Source organism: Cetorhinus maximus, unplaced genomic scaffold (assembly GCF_964194155.1).
Source record: "Cetorhinus maximus unplaced genomic scaffold, sCetMax3.hap1.1 HAP1_SCAFFOLD_495, whole genome shotgun sequence".
Classification (NCBI taxonomy): Eukaryota; Metazoa; Chordata; class Chondrichthyes; order Lamniformes; family Cetorhinidae; genus Cetorhinus; species Cetorhinus maximus.
Window position 1 is genome coordinate 56444 of NW_027596437.1, and position 12918 is coordinate 69361.

The following is a 12918-nucleotide window of genomic DNA, read 5'->3' on the forward strand; positions in this document are numbered from 1 at the left end:
TTACGACAATCGGTGACAGTTGTCATGGTCACCATTACTGAGGCTAGTTTTCAATCCCAGGTTTTAATAATTGAATTCACATTCAGTTCATAGCACCCTCGCCTTTGAATCAGAGGGTTGTGGGTTCATGTCCCACTCCTGGAAACCAAGAACTGTGATTGTACTCGAAAAGAGTTGCAATCTGTGACTGTTGGTAACTCAAAAGAGTTTCCAGCAGCTGCCATGTTGGGATTTGAACCCATGCGCCCAGAGCATTCGCCTGGACTCTCTCCACCTTGTCCAATTAAATACTCACAAGGCAGAGACGTCACAATCCACCTTCTCAATGCAATTAGGGATGGGCAATAAATGCTGGCCCAGACAGCCACGCCCACATCGCATAAATGAATAACAAAAAATACACAAATACCGCAGACTGAACCGTTGACACAAACCATGGGAGATTCCTAGAGACTAGGGCCGATCTGACACAAACACATTATCGAGCAGTAATCCTGCAAATTATTACCACAGTTTGGGGCTTATTAGGAACACCAGGGAGCACAAATCGTGGAAATTCCCAGGCCCTGCGGCCTGCCAGGCACAACAAACAACTGATTTCACGGAACATCATCCCAGGGATCCTCTCTCCCTGCTCCATTCTCTCTCATGCCTTTCTTCTGAAGTCACTGAACATCACCCTAGGGATACTCTCTCCCTTCTCCATTCACTCTGAAACCATCCTCCTGAACTCACTGAAGATCACCCCAGGGATCCTCTCTCCCTACTCCATTCCCTCTGATACCATCCTCCTGAACTGACTGAACATCACTCCAGGGATCCTCTCTCTCTGCTCCATTTCCAGGCCTGCTGTTATCCAGTAACCTCCCACACAAATAGTTTTCGAATATTTATTTTTGTAAATGGGATAAATTAGAACAAACATGTGCATAACAGCCAGCCCATTAGAAATATTGGGTTCAAAACAACAATTAGAAATTGATTCTATGATTGCACATATAGAACTGGAACACACCATTGCACCGAGTGAATCCACTGTCAGTTTACATGTTGCTCAGTGAAAATTTCAATCATCCTTGACTTTTTGGCATTTGCGCACTGAGCCGGGAAGCAGTCTGGACTCAAAGAACATGTGAACATATGAACTCGGAGCAGGAGTAGGACACTCGGGCCTTCAAGCCTTCTCCGCCATTCAATAAGATCATGGCTGATCTGATTGAAACCTGCTGCTTACCCCGATCACCTTTCACCCCCTTGTTGGTCAAGAATCAACCTAGCTCTGCCTTAAAAATATTCAAAGACTCTGCTTCCACTGCCTTTTGAAGGAGAGAGTTACAAGTACTCACGACCCTCTGAGAAAAAAACTTCTCTCATCTCTGTCTTAAATGAGCGACCCCTTATTTTTAAAGTGACCCCTAGTTCTAAATTTTCCCACAAGACGAAAGATCCTCTCCACATCCACCCTGTCAAGACCCCTCAGGATCTGAAAGATTTCGATCAAGTTGCCTCTTAGCCTTCTAAACTCCAGCGGATGCAGGCCTAGCCTGCCACCTTTCCTCATAAGACAAGCCGCCCATTCTTGGTATTAGTTCAGTAAGCCTTCTCTGAACTGCTTCTAACGCATTTACATTTTCCTTAAATAAGGAGACCAATACTCTACACTGTACTCCTGATATCACTGTCCTGTACAACTGAAGTATAACCTTCTTACTTCAATTCCCCCTCACAGCAAATGATAACGTTCTATTAGCTTTCCTAACTTTCCGCCGATGCTGCCAGACCTGCTGAGTTTTTCCAGGTAATTCTGTTTTTGTTTTCCTAATTACTTGTTGTACCTAAATGGTTCAGTATTTTTTCAATTTCTGTCAGACCTTCTTAATAGCTTTGCACATCTGGAAAGTATTCTCCCATGCTCTAACCTTGTTACCCTGACGTGTCTAAATCTCTTCACAGCCGAGATATTCCTCCCCATAGTTTACATTTCCACTGCTTCCATCAGCTAAACTTTATCCACAGGCACCAGCAGGGATCGAACTCACAGCATCTGGTTTGATAAGTCCACTATTTTAACCACGAGTTACGCCAACAGCGCCAGAAAGGTTAAGATCCTCTTCCAACTTTTAAACCTACTGTTATTCTCTGTGCGATTTACCATGAAGATGCACAACGAAAGTGAGTAAAGTTTATGATAGTAAAAATGCATTCATCCCCCTCGGGGAACTGAATCACATTGACACACGCAGAGGAACACACACAGACATAGACACCGATAGTGACAGCGGCCTAAGGAGAGACAAACATCTAGAAAGCAAGGATGTCACCAAATTGGCTCCGTTTTTGTTCCATTTCCAACTGCAAATTTGGTGAATGCCGACAGATGAACGGAAATGAAAAATACAGGGAAGCGTTTGAAAGGTTTTTTAGTCCATTTAATAGATAAGCAATTCTGTAACTCATTCTTAAAACAGGAACAGTGAGAAATGTAAACTACTAAATGTAGATTGCAGGTTCAAAATGTCGGAGTTTCACCTGTATCAGGAAACTCTAAAGGGTTTCAAACCCATTACATAAGCAAGTCAGTTCCGTACATCGTCGCCATGTACCTTTTAATGTTTTGTACATAAAACGACAGAGGGTTTACAGAAGGGAATGAATAAATGCAGCCCCATCTATTCCTGGCTGTCCTGCAATTTCTGCTGCCTCTCCTCGATCTTTCCGCCAGAATGGAGCACTGCACACCGAGCACACACAGGGGGGACATGATTGAGGTGCATAAAATTATGAGGGGCATAATAGGGCACACAGGAACGAACTTTTCCCCTTGGTGGACGGATTTTAAGGTAAAGGGTAGGAAGTTTAGAGGGGATGCGAGGGAGCATTTTCTCACCCAGGGGGTGGTGGGAATCTGGAACTCACTGCCTGAAAGGGTGGTAGAGGCAGAAACCCTCATAACATTTAAGAAGTATTTGGATTGGAATAGTTAAGTATTTGTTTGACCGGCGCAGACTCGATGGGCCGAAGGGCCTTTTTCCGTGCTGCAGCCCTCTCCAACTCAATGACTGAAGGGTATGGCAAAATTGATTGAAAATACGGACAGTCTGAAACTCTGGCAGCGATAGGATTTCAACCCACGCCTCCATACAGACTGAAACTTAAATCCAGCGCCTTAGACCGCTCGGCCACTGCGACGTCTAAAATTGTCATTGCCTTGACTGGAAATTTCAATCGCCGTCCACTTTGTAACGCTCAATAACTGAACGGCCTCCAATGTAAAAACATACAGAAAGAAACAATCTCCTCTTGCATCTTCCCTACCTGCTTTTTCTCCCTGAACCTTTTTAACGTGAAGCTACACAACTAATGTGAATGAAGTTTGGGATGGAAAAAATGCGTCCATCGCCTCGTGGAACTGAACCGAACTGATATACTCCAGGTCCGAACCATTCGCTGTGCAACACAGAAGCCCCTTTAAAATTGTAACCTTTATTTTGTTTCCTCTCCTCTCCGACCAAAGTAAATCACTTCACACTTCCGGACATTAAATTTCAGCTGCCACTTGTCCGTCCAAATGGATTTGTTGAAGGGCCCGAAAGGAGAACCGACTCAAACTGGGAATGAAAGAGTGAGAATGAAAGAAGAAGAGACGTGACGGGTTTTGTCGATCCCGGGGGAAAGAGACTCCGGGATCAGTTCATTGTGACAGTTCACACAGCAACAAGAAAACAACATTCCCTGATGAGGGCCAAACCCGGGCGGCAGGAGAGAGAGCGCCGAATAACAGCCTGTTTAGTTATAACACAGAAGACTTGTTCAGCCAATAACAGCATCGAATGTGTTCGACATGAACATGAAGTGAACAGTGAGGGGAAATTGTGCCACAAGCTGCGGATGTACAACTTTCAATTTCCAAACCCACCAACAGAATCAATGCGGCTCCTCTGAAGCTTTCAAGGCAAATATTGATCCTTTATAAGGTGCTTTTCCCAGAACCACAGCCCTCCAGGTGTGACCTAACCAGAGCTTTGTGGAGCTGCAGCAAACCTTTCCCTCTTTTATATAACAGTCCCTGTTACAGGTTGTACAGCAACAGGAATTAGATTGTATAGGGCGACTGAGAAATACGAGGACATGCTTGATCTGAATCAATCTCTTTGGAAAGTTCGGTATGAAATCAGCTGCATAAATACATTTATGGTTCAAAAACTATATCGGAATCTAAAGTCCAACTCTTGATGTCATTGGGTCAGGGAAACTTTGTTAATGATCACACAGTGCGCATGGGCACTGCAGAAACTCCTGCACCTCTTTCAATATTGTTCCATATCTTTCAAAAGCTCCATGAAATCTCTGTTTAACCTCCTTTGTTCTAAAGGGAACAATCGCGGCCTCTATAATCTCTCCACAAAACTGAATTTCCTCATCTATGGACTTGATGTAAGGTGGAAAATTGCAATGAGATTTTAGAAAATATTGCCAGCTGGCAGTTGAGAAGATGGAAAAGGAACCAAAGCAGAAAACCCAGTCTCCAGCTTTGCGAATCGTTCGAAAATCTTTGGGGACCAGGATCAGAGGAGAATGAAGTGTGAACTGTCCGACTGACCGTTCAAGGTACCATTCCCTTCTATCAGGTACTGGACCAATGACTCTGATGTTATCATTGAAATTAACTGATCCGAGACATTGAAAGGATTCTCCTCACTACAGCAATTTAAACCGAATATTGGTTTCGGGACAATCAGAATACTTGCTGACAGACAAGGCACCAAAAAGCTCGAAGGGAGACTGTAGGAGAGCTGGTTCCGGGTGACGTGGATGTGTCTGCAGTGGGTGGGATCAGGCTGTTTCCATGTATCCAAATCAATGCCTCACCCTTTATTTTGGAAAAGTAAAACTCGTAGAGAACAATGATCATTCTGATAGCGGCATCTGAAGCTTTAAGTACACATCTTGCGAGTTTTTCTGTGGCGCAATTGGTCAGCTTGTCCGGCTGTTAACCGGAAGGTTGGTGATTCGAGACCACCCGGGGACGAAGCTTTCACTGTTTGTCAGCCCATCACATTCATCACCCCACAGTTCTGGGTAATCAAGGTGCATATTGGCTTCAAGAAATTAGTCCACAATCGAGGCTCGTGCTTCTGTTATTCAGTGATCCCAGACAAAGAGGCGCTTTCTTATGAATATTTCAAATGTAAAGAGAAAAGGATCAGACCTGCCATGCACCTATATCTAACCCATTGAAAAGATATGAAGTTATGAGATTCAAACAAACCCATCAGTGATTCTCTCTTCCTCGGCTCCACAGTGAGTGGGACAGGGAAAAGCAGAGAAGCAGCAATATTCCGGCCCCACACTCTCCAATCACCCGCTGCCAGCAGAAAGCAGCGACAGCAGCTTCAATCAGCGGGTTACTGTCCATCCCTGGGATGCAAGATACTCCAACACGGGCTAAACCTCCCTATACACCGAGCACAGGCTCAGGAAAACACAGGTAGATTATATCCCGGTCACTAAACCTCCAAGCAGCATTTACGGAATACCCGAGTGAGGGAGTCACAAATAAACAACAACAACTTTCTAAAACGAAAACAAAAATAGCTGGAAAAACTCAGCAGATCTGACAGCATCTGCGGAGAGGAACACAGTTAACGTTTTGAGTCCGAATGACACTTCATCAGAACTTTCTAAGAAAAACAACTTTCTAATCCTTTTCACTGTGAAATTCCGTCTTTTTATTTAGAAACTGGCTGTTGTGAATCTGAAAATGAGCACCATGGGATTCGTGTCACTGACTGACTTTTTTTCCATTGTTTGTCTGTCAGGTTTGCAACTCAATTTGTGTTGGAGATGGAAGCGAATCTGATTTCAGAATGAGGTCACAAAGCAGGAAAATATTAAACCCAGGAACACAGCCTGAGGAAAATGGATCACAATGTTTGGAAGGAGGTGCAGCTAAGAAATGGAAGCTGTGAATGATGTTATTGATGATTGATGGGAAAGCATTGGACCCTTCGGCTTCTGGTTGTCAATTCCTTTCTCTACCATTGCATTCAGACAGTTATCTCGCTGTGATGTTTTCCCTTACCACACTCGGAGCAGGTGAATGGCCTCTCCCCGGTGTGAACTTGCTGGTGTTTTCAGCAGGGTAGATGTACGAGTGAATCCCTTCCCACACATTGAGCAGGTGAATGGCCCCTCCCCAGTGTGAACTTGCTGGTGTTTTCAGCAGGGTAGATGTACGAGTGAATCCCTTCCCACACATTGAGCAGGTGAATGGCCTCTCCCCGGTCTGACTGCATTGGTGAATTTCCAGCTCAGATGGGTAGCTCAATCCTTCCTCACATTCCCCACATTTCCACACATTCTACCCAGTGTAACCGCACTTGTATTTCAACAGGCCAGATGATCCCCTGAATCCTCATCCACACACAGAACACGTATACAGTTTCTCCCCACTGTGAACGGTGCCTTTTCCTTCCATGTTCAATGTCCGATGATAAATTAGGCAACTCCATCAGATCCCCTGGTATGACGTACGTTTCAGTTTCCTGATTGTAAATCCTCCCCTTCTAATACGCTATGAAACTGATTTAAAACAGAAAAAATGAAGTGATAGAGAGCCCACAAAAACACAAGGGCAGGTTGTGAAATTGAACTGAAAATTTGTGAATTTGTAGGACCGACACTGGGGAAAAATGACATTGAAAGTTGCTGGATTGCCCTAACAGATCAATTGGTTCACTAATGTTCATCAGAGAAGGGAACCTGCCACCCAGTCTGGGCCTACACAAGACTCTGGCCTCTATGGTAGGAGAGAGGGAGAGATAAAGATAGAGATAGTGAGAGAGATAAAGATAAAGATAGAGTGAGAGAGAGAGAGACACAGAGAGCGAGAGAGAGAGATAATGAGATGGTGAAATGCAGAGAGAGAGGGAGAGAGAGATGAGATGGTGAAATGCAGAGAGAGGGAGAGAGTGAGCGAGACCCAGCATCCATAGCCTTTTGGGGAGATTGGTCCTGATTTCCACGTTTCTCTGAACACACTGTTCATGATTTCACTCCATATTCTATAGGCTTGATTCTGCCTCCTTATTCTGGATTCCCCAGCAGAGCAAATATTTTCCCTGTATCTACCCTCACAAGCACAGTGATAATTTTAAAAACCAGCATCATATCACCACTGAAACTTCAATATTCAATGAAATACAGACCAATTTTCTGCAGCCTGCTCACCTTGTAGTGCAGCAGCATTGACCTTCATGACCTGGAGGAGCTTTCTCCCAATTGTTCAGAATGGCGACAATTTTTCCATCAAGCTGCATCACGCTTTGAGTCACGCGTCTTCATGATGAGGCAGAGCAGCAGCAGAGAAGGAAAGAAATGGAAGCAAATGCTGCGCTCCAGATCCCAATACTTCATGGATGTCCTGCCCCATGATTCCAAAGATCTGCAGGCCAAGAATCAGTCTGTTCAGTCACAAGAAGACCCACGGCAGAAACTCACCACCTGAAGTAGATGTCATCCTTGAATCGGGAGACTGCTGACGAAGTATTAAACAATGTCCAAATAAATAACACAGGCACCAGGGCACTGAGAGAATACATGCAGCTGAACAGGTCGTTTAACTGAATTCTGACCACAGAAAGCTCACTCCAGTGAAAGCAGGCTGAACAAGAAGATAAGGCAGAAACAGAAGCAAATATGATAGACCAAGAGTAAACATAATGCAAACTGAATTAAAATGAACATTGGAGCAGCTTGATCAGATTCACAATAAATAAGCAATAATAAACAGAGACGTTTCATTGTAGGATAATGAAAATACTGGGCAAAGATAGGAATAGTTTGATTCTGAGGGGATGAGGAAAGGCTTGATAGAGGATAGAGAAAGGTGTGATTTCTGCAGCTACTGTAGTTCTGCACTCTCACATGAAGGAGGTGGTTAGATGATGTAAGTGCCACCATTAAGCTGCAAAGTAAAATCAATATGTCATTTAAACAATTAAGTGGATTTAGAAAAGAGACCCTGTCAGTTCAATGGAGCTTGAGGGATTTAGGGTTATTAATAACAAAAGAACATTGCCGCCTCTGAGTCAGAAACCCCTCTGCAGGCAGTCCTGGTGATTGAAGACGGCTCTCGAGCTCATTCTGGGTTGATATCAGGCAGGATAGGTCCGTCCAGCGAGTTGTGAGAGCTCAACAAACTCTTCCGGTTGAAGCCGGACCAGCAAATCGGCTGGAATTGAATGATTCCAGATAAGAAAGGAGCTTTGAACAGCCTGTGAATTCTTCCATGAATCACACTGTTCTCCAAGGGATGAGTTCAAAGAGAAACAATCGCTACACTCTGTCATTTCCTGAAATAATCCCTGCTGTCTGTCCTGAATGAATCCATTTCACGATCAAATGTTGAAATGTTTGCTCCACATCCACAAGGTTTCATCTGTTTAAAGCCACAAACAGAAAGGTCCAGTTTTCTCCTGGAGTTTGAGACAAATCAGCTTTCAAAATGATGCAGAGTTTCAGCCAATGAGGGAGATCCGGGCTCAGCCTCGCTCCTCGTTCAATCTGATTGATTGGCGGACCTCCAGTCCCGCCCCCTTTTCCTATTGGCCTGGAACAGCCGTCTGTTGAAGGGTCATGTGGACTCGAAACGTCGACTCTTTTCTTCTCCACCGATGCTGCCAGACCTGCTGAGTTTTTCCAGGTAATTCTGTTTTTGTTTACAATATTTGAACCGGCTGCAGCTGCTCGGGCCATTACCCGAGACAGGGCCGGGTTAACGGCCGCCACCTATATCGTGGAAAATGTGCAGCCGGGGCGCCTCCGGAGACAATGAGGGATTTATGGGCTCAGCCCCGCCCCTCATTCACTCCGATTGGAGGACCAGCTGCTCTCGTTCGGTCCTCCAGCTCCATCCCCTCTTCCCATTGGTCATTCCCTCCCGTCAATCAGTCCCCGGGCATTGTGAGCTGGAGTAACCGTTATGAATAATTAACAGCTCCTGGTTTGCAGCTGCGGGGCTTCTCCCTCCCGGGAACAGGCCCAGGTTAACGGCCGCCATCCTGGGTCAGCGAGTGGAGGATGGTTCACATCAGAGGATGGGGGAGAGGGGGACAATAAATAAGAGGTTACACTTTGGGCTCAAATCAATGAGGATCTGATCTGTGGGAAGGAAGGAAACCCTGGGAGGTGGGCGGGGAGGATTCAGAAACACCCGCTGGAGGCCCCAAACCCCCAATAAGACTCATTGATTTTATTGTCAGTCTGCAGACAGGAGCTGGAGAACTGAACCCAGGCAGAGGAGAGGGAGGGAGAAAACTGGGAGTGGAGGAAAGAGATGGTGAGATGGGTTTGGATTTCAGCCCAGGGAGGAGGGAGAGTGTGTGGGACGGGGATTTACAGCTTTGGGAGAACAAACTCCCAATAAGAACCTGCAGCTCCCGCGTTTGCAGTAAAAAACTTTGTGCGGCCATCTTGGTGAAGCAACAAAGAGTGGGCGGGGCTTCAGGGTTCCTGTGACCAGGAGAGAAAATGATTGATTCATTGACTCTATTCTCACTCTGCACGGAGGGGCTTGAGAACTGAACTCAGCCAGAGTAGAGGGAGATAACTGGGAGCAGAGCAAAGGATGGTGGAAATGATGTGATGGGTTTGGCAGGGTGAGCAACTCTCACAGAGATAATTAAGGGACGGCCTGCCATGGGGTCCATATGTGTGTGTTGAGGGAGGCTGTTGAGTGGGGTGCTGCCAGAGCTGTGAGGGTGGGTGGGGATGAGGTTTGGCTGCCAGAACAGTTTGAATAAGGTTCAATGTAGGTCCAATTTATGGGACAAACATCATCCTTGCACTTTGCAGCCTGGGACAGTTAACTCAAATAAGGGACAATCCCGTAAAATACTGAACAGTTGGTAACCCTGGGTTTGGATTCCAGCAAAGGGAGGGGGGAAAGTGTGTGGCATGAGGATTTACTGCTTTGCAGGAACACGTGAGGAAAACATGCTTTCTAGAAACTAGAATTTTCTGTTCTGAATTTCTATCCTGTCTTGACAGTGCTGATGTTTGTAAACTCCTTTTACAGGATATTTGAAAAGGAGGATCTACTGACATGGAATCGGCCAACCTGGAGAATCACAAGGTCAAGAAACCATGGAAGTGTGGGGACTGTGGGAAGGCATTCAGATCTCCATCCCAGCTGGAAAGTCATCAACGCAGTCACACTGGGGAAACACCGTTCACCTGCTCCATGTGTGGGAAGGGATTTAATCGATCATTCAACCTACTCACACACCAGCGAATTCACACTGGGGAGCGACCATTCATCTGCTCTGTGTCTATGAAGGGATTCAGCAGTTCATCTCACCTCCTGAAACACAAGCGTGGTGACACTGGGGAAAGGCCGTTCACCTGCTCCATGTGTGGGAAGGGGTTCACTAATTCATCTGACCTTCTGACACACCAGCGAGTTCACACCGGGGAGAGGCCATTCACCTGCTCCATGTGTGGGAAGAGATTCACTCAGTCACAAAACCTAATGAGACACTAACGAGTTCACAAATAACTTCTGGAGGTGGATTCTCTTGTTATTGCAGTTGTTAATCACATCCAGGTCTGAACCATGTTCATTTGGACAGTTTGCATTTGTTTCTGCTGCTGTTAATAACCCCTATAACTGGCTGGAGCTAACTGTTCAGGAATTTGTCCCTCAAGTTCAGAGGAGATGAATTGATCAGCCAGAGTCTAACTGAATGGCAGAGCAGGCTCGAAGGGCTGAATGACCTACTCCAGTTGATAAAAGATGATCAGATAGGTGTGATCTCATTCTTATCGAACAATATGCAATGAGAGAGTTCAAGGAGTCCATTTGGCCCTCAGATCATTTAACTGTGTACTGTGACTTGGAGTTGATGAAGCATCTGTCAGGCTGTGTTTATACTACATTCCTAGCCCATCTAACAAGGCACATCTCATACTGAGCCAGAGGATCTGCTGCTTACAACCACTGGGGTGTTACACCACGGAATTGACCACTTACCTTGGCAAAATAGGTGCATTTCAATTTTTGGATGGAAATGATGGCACTGTTCTGGGAACCAAATTGGAGACACAAGCACAGAGGTGTGGGGAATCTACCCACTAGTGTGGGGATTGTTAACACAGCTGTGAAGGGATTTGGAACTTTTTACTGTGGCTAAAGTGCTATATACAACATGCTGTAGTTACTGTTGACTGGAGTGACATTCAATTCCCTGTTAACTCGTGGATACATTCACAATGCAGAAAGGCTGTTCACCAGCTGCATGTGGAAAGGGATTCACTCAGCCATCCTTCTTTCTGACACACCAGCACAGTAACGTGAGAGGGAGACCATTCAGATACTTCATGTGTGTGAAGTGATTTACTCAGTTTTCCCACCTGTAAACATTCCATATTTAAATTATCAAAGGATTTGTTGTACAATGGGTACATTCCGGCTGGTGAGAGGTTGTATAAATGTGTGTGTGCAAGATTTATTCATGCATCCTACTTGGTGACACATCAGCAGGCTCACATTTGACCATAGGGAGTTATCGATGCTGTTATTCACATCCAGGAGAGCACTATGACAGAGGACCCATGCACTAACTTTCTGAAACATAATCACAGAATGTTACGGTGCAGAAGGAAGCCATTCAGCCGTCGTGTCTGCAGGGCTCTCTAAATAAGCATTGACTGAGCACCATTCTCCTGCACCCTTGCACATTGTTTCTATTAAAATAATCATCTACTGCCCTCTTGAATGCCTCAATTGAACCTGCCTCCACTACACTTCTAGGCAGTGCATTCCAGACTTGAACCACTCACTGTGTGAAAAAGTTTTTTCTCACGTTACATTTGCTTCTTTTGCAAATCACTTTAAATCTGTGCCCTCTCATTCTCGATCCTTTTACAAGTGGGAAAAGTTTCTCCCTACCAATTCTATCCAGCCCCCTCATGATTTTGAACATCTCTATCAAATATCCTCTTACCCTTCTCCTCTCCAAGGAGAGCAGTCCCAACCTCTATCTTCATAACTGAAGTTTCTCATCCCTGGAACCATTCTCGTAAACCTCTTCTGCACTCTCTCCAACGCGTTCACATCCTTCCTGTGGTGCCCAGAACTGTACACAGTACTTCAGCTGAGATCTAAATAATGTCATATATAAGCTCAGCATAACCTACTTGCTCTTGTAGTCTATGCCCCTATTGATAAAGCCCAGGATACTGTATGCTTTATTAACTGCTCTCTCCACCTGTCCTGCCACCTTTAATGATTTATGCACATATACACCCAAGTCCCTCTGCTCCAGCACCCCCTGAACAATTGTATCTTTATTTCATACTGTCTCTCCATGTTCTTCCTACCAAAATGCCACATCCAGTCGTGAACGATGGTGGACAATTAAACAACTCACTGAAGGAGGAGGTTCCACAAATATCTCCATCCTCAACGATGGAGGAGCCAAGAACATCAGTACAATAGATTAGGCTGAAGCATTTGCTACAATCTTCAGCCACAAGTGCCGAGTGGATGATCCATCTCGGCTTCCTCCGGAGGTCCCAAGTATTACAAATGCCAGCCTTCAGCCAATTCGATTCATTCCATATGATGTCAAGGCACGAGATACTACAAAGGCTATAGGCCCTCTCAACATTCCGGCAATAGTACTGAAGACTTGTGCTCCAGAACTTGCCGCGCCTCTTACCAAGCTGCTCCAGTACACACTGGCATCTACCCGGCTATGTGGAAAATTGCTCCAGTATGTCCTGTGCATAAAAAGCAGGACAAGTCCAACCCGGACAATTACTGCCCCATCAGCCTACTCTCGATCTTCAGTAAAGTAATGGGGAGGGGTCATCGATATTGCTATCAAGCGGTACTTGCTTGGCAATAACCTACTC

The 12918-nt window shown here is 45.3% G+C and overlaps 1 pseudogene; it reads right to left on the bottom strand.

Moving 5' to 3' along the window:
• Window positions 1-6047: 6047 nt before the first annotated feature.
• LOC144673857 (uncharacterized) overlaps window positions 6048-12918 on the bottom strand; it is a 63785-nt pseudogene continuing 56914 nt past the window's right edge.